Genomic DNA, 6,000 nt, shown 5'->3' on the forward strand with positions numbered 1-6,000 from the left:
GAATCACTTCCTTGGGAAAAAAGACTGGTGGAAAGCATGAGAAGGCTATGGAGATTTGGTTTGGAAAAAGATAAAGAAGCTTTATAGATTAACTGTCTATATATTATGAGTAATACATTGTAGAAATGGAAGCAACTACTCAAGTTTTTTTTTATTTGAATAAAATTTTAAAAAATTTCAAAAAAAAATTGTTCATCTACAAATGCTTAACACTATCACAACTCAACTTTTTTTTTTAGCATATAGTTGCATCGACTGTATATATTTTAGAAAATTAAGGTATCTGTGGATCCACTATATTAAGCTATTAATTACATAAATCAAGATCTTGTACGGGCAGAGTTTTGTTAGAAAAGGAAGAAGAAGGAAGAAGTCTTGGGAAAACAAGACACAAGGTATGACTCACGACTTCAACAACCTGGGTTACACGTCTGTGATTTACAGAAGTATATAGAAAATAAAAAATAACAGGTCCAATATTTATGTTGCATCCAAATACCTAATGCTAATGCAAATACGTGACTATTCCCATGTATATCTTCATGGTACTCATTCAATATATAAAAAACTAGTGGTATTTGTATGTTTTATTCATACATGAATTTACAATTAATTTTATGATCTTAGTAAAGAAAATATGTTAAAAGTACGAAAAAATACGCTGAAAGAGAATGATATGTATTTTATTGAGCTGTGTATTTTAGGGCGTTTGTTGAGCTATGTATTTTATTTTATTTTTAATTCATGCTTTTATTGTTACCAAAATAAAGTATTGTACAATAAAAACTCTATAAATTAATAATGTTAGGACTATGATATTTTATTAATTTATAGAGTTATTAATTTACAAAAAAAATTATTTTCTGGATTATTTTATTTTAGAATATATTTTTATGAACTCGAAGACATATTCGGTGGAGCTTTTTGGAGTTCTCATGTATATCGAGTTGTTATCTTCTTCTTTCACTTTCGTATTTGTTTCTTTTGTTGGTCTCGAACTCAATGGTGTAGCCAACTCTCTTGAGAAGTCTGCTCTCCATAACCTTGTCTCGACTTTGTAGTGAACCTTCCGTTTAGATTTATAAATTAGTTTGTTGCCAAAAAATAATAATATATTTTTATGAAGCAACAAAATAATTGATTTTACCGTATATACATTAATTAAAATTTTGAAATTCTACTTTCAGATTATGTTTATTGTATTATTTCATGTATATAAAATATATTTTATAAAATTTAAATATGGTTTAGATATAATTTTAATAATAGAATAAAGAAATAATTCTTTTGTGAAATAAAGAAAATAATACGATTGTTTGTTTGTACTTACATAAAACATTGAGCTATGATTTTAATCGGACCATATATTCACATAGAATTTTCTAAGATATTATAATCTTATTATTTTATCGATTTGTGTAATATTTTGAACAGGTCAAACTTAGGACCAGAGAAATTTATTAATTTATAGTATTTATTAATTTATCGAGTATTAATTTATAAAATTTCTACCGTAGTATGAAAGCTTTTAAAAAAGCTTGTTGGTTAAAAAGAAGAAAAAATTAGTTAGATTCATTTTTCCTTATTTCATTCGATTTGGGTTTGATAAAAAACTGAAAATAGATGGTAAGATTTTGGTTAAACTAAAACTGAAATATTGATTAGCAAAGATGGGTTGATAAAAAAAATTAATAGGTTTGATATAAGGAAGAAGAAAATGAAAACTTAGGGGGTGATTGATAGTTGCTGTAGGTGCTGTACACAACCATATTTATTTCTACAGCACCAAATTCAGAGCAATCAAGCTTTAAATTTTTTTTTTGAAATCACAGCTCTTGAAATAACCTACAGCTGTACAATTGCTCTGCAGAGCCAAATATCCAAAGCAATTTTTTAGTATTTTCCATAAAATTTTACATCAATAAAATTTAAAGCCACCGCAAAAAGTTTACAGATTTTTTTCTACAGCAAAAATTTTAAAGTTACAGCCATTACCAATCGGACACTTAGAGATGATTTATAATTTTCTTAAAAAATGATAATGAGGTGTCCAATTTATACAGTACTTAATAATGAAGATGTTCCAAGCGATGTACACTTCTCTATTGAATTCTCCCTCAAGAGCATGAATGCATTCTCTAGGAAGTGAAGCCCAGATTTCGACTTGCTTTCTCTGCTCCTTCCCATCGACTTCCTCTCTCTGCTCCTTCCAATCAAACTTGGACACAAGCCTCATGTTATCCCTAAACAGTTTATCAATCTTCTTCCGAGGTAGCTTCTAACGCAGGTCACCAAACTTGATCTAAGTATTGCAGGATGAGATAGGGAGGTTAGCCAAAAACTCAAGCCTATCTTCTTGAAACTCCACAGGGCTGTAAATGTTTTTCCTACCATCAAAAGCAGGGACAGCACCAGATAAACTACTATGCTCAGTCTCCACGAGTTTTTGTTTGATCATCCCAGCGATTTCCTTTGAAGGGCTTGTGGAGAGATCTCAACGTTGTAATGGTAAATCTTCTGTGCAGGATCAAACTTGACAAGAATATGGTTGGCGAGAAGATGTATAACAGAGCCTTGTTGACCACCAGACTCACCTCTTTTAGCAACCACTAATGCTGCTTATGCTTCTGATGTTGTGGAGCCATTCACTATTGTGTCTGCATCTGCTATTGTTGATGCTTTCTCTCCACAATAGGCCTACTCCACAACTGTTTTTGACTGAAACACAAAAGATGCAACTAAATTAGTACTTTAGAGAGTATTTAAGCACACAGAGAGTTTCTTTCTAGGCAAAAAGTTTCAGACATTAACACATTAAATAACACTATTGTAGTACAAATTGGAAAACCATATAGACATTTACGCAGCAGTGTGGGAAATCACACCAAGAACGACAAAGGAGGAAAGAGATAGCCTTGAAAGCTCGTCCTCATCCACACCATCAAGCTGCAATCACATACGAAAGGTATATAGTCATGCACATTCACCTAATGAGTAAGAGGTGAGTAAATAGTCTTGATCTTTATGGTTTTGATACCATAGTCCGAATAGTGTAATTTTCTGTCAGATACATCTAACTTAGGCAAATGTCAGATACATCTAACTTAGGCAAACTATTGAGACAGTAAATGCGTGTGATTTATGTAGTGTCTGATACCATACCAAACCTTGCTATGCGAGTGAAGGAAAGTTTGTCGGTGCCGGCTAAGATCCTGAAGAGCTGAGACACCAAGATCTTCCGTCTCCATCATGGTTTTTCTACTCTCTCTGATTAAATCTTTAGACTGAGCAAGCCAATCTCTCTCTTTGATCAGCAGAAACCTGTAAAGAAAAGACTAACTTAAGTTTACTCTCATCTACTTCCATTTGGTGAATTTAGTAAAAAAGAAATTTGAGAAGAAGTTCAGTAATATGTTTGTAACCTGACGACGCCGACAGCGTTGGAATCATCACATGCGATGCATGAGAAGGAAGATACCCCTTGCTATAGCTTCTTGGAGAATTTTTACCTTGGAATATAACACCATCCGTTATCAGTTTGAATCCTGATCCACTTGCTGGTACAGAGAACAATCAAACTCAGTTGGCTGTGATAAATAAGAGAAACAATGACAATCAGATGGATCAATTTACAGTATTTAGAACTGTACTTGCTTTTGGTACATGGTTTTCCAAACCCTTGGAACTCCCCTCCATACGGATCCATGCTCATCTGATCAACAAAACCAAATTTTCATGATTAAAATCATTCTCAAGATTAATCTCTGGCTTGCATACATATATGTAGTCATACATGTTTTTTGCAGCCAAGATAGGAAGGAGAAATGTTGGGGGCATCATTACCGGCATGATTGAACTCTTGAACTTTTTGAAGTTCCGCACCCACACTTTTGCTACGTATAGCTTCTTCTTCACGGAAGATGACGCATCTTCCCTTCTACAACTTGTTCTTTCGCCTTCACAACTCACTGCAATCTCGTTAGTGAAACCCCAAGAATCCAAAACGTCAAGTAGTTATCGGATCACTTCTAAAACACACAGCCAAGATATATAAGTATTCATCATCCCCATAAAACAATTCCTAAGAATCACACTTTGCCCATTGAAAACACTAACCTGCGATGGTGTTGAGCGTGAGAGAGAGAGAGATATATATATATATATATATATATATATATATATATATAGACGGAATTTGACCTTTGAGATTTCGTAACAGGGTATTCATCGCAAGCAAGGAACATTTATAGACGGATGATGATGAGGCCGTTCAGATGCGAGAGAGTGGGAGGTGTAGTGGGTAGAACGTAGGATTTAAGGAGATGTAAGCCGACAACGGAAGATGTAGCAGCGGTGGTTGGCGTGCTTAAGATCGGAAGAGTCACTCCGCTTGACCTAAGCTTTTTGTGTTTGCAAATGAGCCAAACCAAAATAGCAGATGGGCCTGGTATGAATACAGAATAAGAGCCCGGTAAACTTCCAGCGAGACAACATGAAAAACGGAAGACACAGTGTCCTAAAATGCCCTATGCTATATGCTGTGTGGCGCAAGGAGAAAGGAGAAAAGTCTCCTTTATTATTATATACTAGTGGCTTTCCGGCGCTACGCGCCGGGTTCGTCTTTTTTATTTTTAAATGATTAATAATTTATTTTGTAGTCTTAGTAAAAAAAATGTTTAAAAAAATAAAAGATGAATATATGTGGAAAGAGAATTATATTTTTTTTTCTGATCAATAGTGGTTAACGACAATAGTGTATTACTTTGTTTTGAAGTAACTTAGATCAATGTGGAATAACATAAGTTGTTGTGATTGATAGATTTAATAAAAGTAGTATAAAAAGTTGATAGTCGTAACAAAGTAAATTTAGTTGAAATTTAAACAAAGTAAAGATGATGTTTGAAAAGGAAACATGTAAATGTTTGTGGTTGTTTTGTGATTATCTTGTTTGAAGAAAGATAATAAATTGTTTCATCCTCTTAAACTATTAACAATCTTCGCATATTTTGTATATGTCAAAGATGTGGCAACTTATTGGAGGCTTCATTTCACGAATCCAGTAAGTGAATTCTCAATCATGCTCTAGCATTGATCGGACTTGAATTGATTATTTTTTCATGATAGCTTATCCAAAAAATATTTATCTTCTTCAAAAATGCATTTGCACAAAATTAATTTACCATAAAGACATGTATCGTTGTCATAGTTCAGATATGCGGATTGGTGAAGATGGTTGAGTCCTTTGATAGATTTGTGTTGGAAGAAGTATTGATTTAACCCCTCAATATAATGAGCCTCTGGATTGTCATTATCCAAACATTGATTCATTAATTGAATGGGTTGATTCATCATCATGACTGGTTCCGCTGCAAAATATAATAGACTAAAGTTACATGAGGATTTGTGTCTGAAGAGTTTATGTCATAGTTGTCAATGCTTTCGTCTGAGTTATAAGTATTGACTGAAGTATCTGATACCATCTTATTTTTTATGTATTTTTTTAATATAGCGGAGCAACATGAATCTTAAATATTTATTTTATTTTCAATTAAAAGTAATGATTTTTTTATATTTCTATTATTTGTTTTATTTTTCTTTTTACATATCATATATTTATTTCACCATTAAAAATCATGAAAGTGTAATTATTTACTTTTTAATATTTGTCTACTTTAGTTTTAATAGTTATATATTGAATTATTTATTTAAAACAGTAGTTGATTATATTTAACACAGTAAATATATGTATTTTTCTTTAATAACACAATCTTCTTCTTTTATTTTCTCAAATTATAAATCGAAATGATGGAAAAATAGATAATCTATTATTAGTAAATTACTTTAAGTTAGGAAAGCAGAATTAAAACCTAATAATAACTACTATACTTTATATATATATACATGTTTGTTTGAATCTATATATGTCAATATTTTTGAAAACCAAATGAACTATGTTAATAATTTGATCAAACAGTTTCTTCTAAATTTCGAAAAATGTAA

The 6,000-nt window shown here is 31.9% G+C and overlaps 1 long non-coding RNA gene across 7 annotated transcripts; it reads right to left on the reverse strand.

Moving 5' to 3' along the window:
* Positions 1 to 1,927: 1,927 nt before the first annotated feature.
* Positions 1,928 to 4,536, reverse strand: LOC106374508. 7 transcript variants are annotated; one of them, XR_007318554.1, is made up of 7 exons: positions 4,117 to 4,530; positions 3,844 to 4,028; positions 3,651 to 3,712; positions 3,423 to 3,557; positions 3,163 to 3,321; positions 2,886 to 2,946; positions 1,928 to 2,718 (listed from the first exon to the last, which is right to left on the reverse strand). It is a non-coding gene; the product is annotated as an uncharacterized LOC106374508 (long non-coding RNA). The 7 variants fall into 7 exon arrangements; XR_007318557.1 differs by having other exon boundaries at positions 3,844 to 3,968; positions 4,117 to 4,529; XR_007318559.1 differs by having other exon boundaries at positions 3,158 to 3,321; positions 3,844 to 4,536.
* Positions 4,537 to 6,000: the final 1,464 nt, after the last annotated feature.

The sequence above is a fragment of the Brassica napus genome, chromosome C1, assembly GCF_020379485.1.
Source record: "Brassica napus cultivar Da-Ae chromosome C1, Da-Ae, whole genome shotgun sequence".
Lineage (NCBI taxonomy): Eukaryota > Viridiplantae > Streptophyta > Magnoliopsida > Brassicales > Brassicaceae > Brassica > Brassica napus.